Here is a 1,364-nt window from a genome sequence, read left to right as displayed (position 1 = left end):
AGGAATGCCTCAGCAGCAGGACAACAGCTGCCAGGATGGACCCTCTGTAACGCTGTGTGACTGGGCTTTCCATGCTGCTCTAACATAAATGGCCACAAAGTGTATCAGCAAAAACTTTTGTCCAACTTCTCCTTTCTGCTGAAGAGAGCAGGTGTTCCTGAGAAGGAGCTGCTGTGATTTTTCAGGGCTTGGCATTGGTGTACCTGCAGGAAAAGATCAGGATGTGAGGCCAGGACAGTTTTATGACCCCTCTGTGCTGCTCTGCCCAGGTAAGAAGTTTACAAGTTATTGTAGTTGATTGTATCATGCCTTTCTTTATGCAAATTCTTCAAAAAGGTAAGAAGGGATGCTTTGTTCTAGCAGTGTCAAGATTGTTTAGTTTTTTCAGTTTTATGGCTGAGTAGAGAGGTCTGTGGTTATTTTCAAGCAAGTCCTTTTATGTTTAAGGAGGCAATTAATCAGGACAGATCATGGCTTAGCTCAGAACTCCGAGGGGTTTTCTTCTGCATGGTCACGAGGCTCTGAAGCCTGTCACTGTTTCCCCATCTGGTTTTATGAGGCTTGATTTCTAAGCCTACTTTTCCTCCTAAGTAGGCTGTCCCTTGTGGCACCCGACAGCAATTCATGCCAGCATGTCCCCAGGTCTAGCCATGGCTCAGAGGTGGATGGATGAATGTCAGTTTGTAGCTCTGCAGCTTAGGGAGATACTTGGGGGTATCTTGGAACAGAATTTCCTGCTGCAAAGGGACAGTCCCAGCCATTGCTTGTGGTGCATTTGAAATTTCAACAATTTTTAGCACTTGGGTACAAAGGAGATGTTGCCATACCCGACAGCTGACCAGGTTCACTGGTAAGAGATGCTGAATTTTACACTGTGGTATGAAAGCAAATGCAGCGAAGCTGTTCATGAAAGCAATGCCAAGGAGGGCTCCCTGTGGTCACTAAATGCAGCCTGAGCTTTCCCAGATGAGCCTCAGGGAGACAGTTCATTTCCAGTCCTTCTGAAATGAGACGCGGGTGCGCAGCCCCATCTAGTGCTGTGGCGTGGATCGTGCTGCTTAGCCGGGATGTGCAGGGGCTGTGGACGACGTTTTCCGGCTGTAATGTACGGTTTCGAAGGATCAAAATGTGAAAAATCCTTAACTGCTAATGCAACATGTGTGGGCTAGGTGCTAGAAGCTAAGCCTGAAGTGAAGGCCGAAGGAATGAACTGTTTCCCTTGCTCAACACGCAAGTGCAGCTCGAGATCTGAGAGCTGGACCAAGGCAGGGGTATCTGAGAGCTGCTGAAGGACCTGGGTGTCCAACTCTGCACCTATGTGTCTGTACCTGGCACAAACTGTTCTAAATCGAGCATCCAAAGAA

Source organism: Apaloderma vittatum, unplaced genomic scaffold (genome assembly GCF_000703405.1).
Source record: "Apaloderma vittatum isolate BGI_N311 unplaced genomic scaffold, ASM70340v1 scaffold10895, whole genome shotgun sequence".
NCBI classification, from domain to species: domain Eukaryota; kingdom Metazoa; phylum Chordata; class Aves; order Trogoniformes; family Trogonidae; genus Apaloderma; species Apaloderma vittatum.
The sequence above is the reverse complement of the archived record's forward strand: the minus strand, read 5'-3'. Positions refer to the sequence as shown.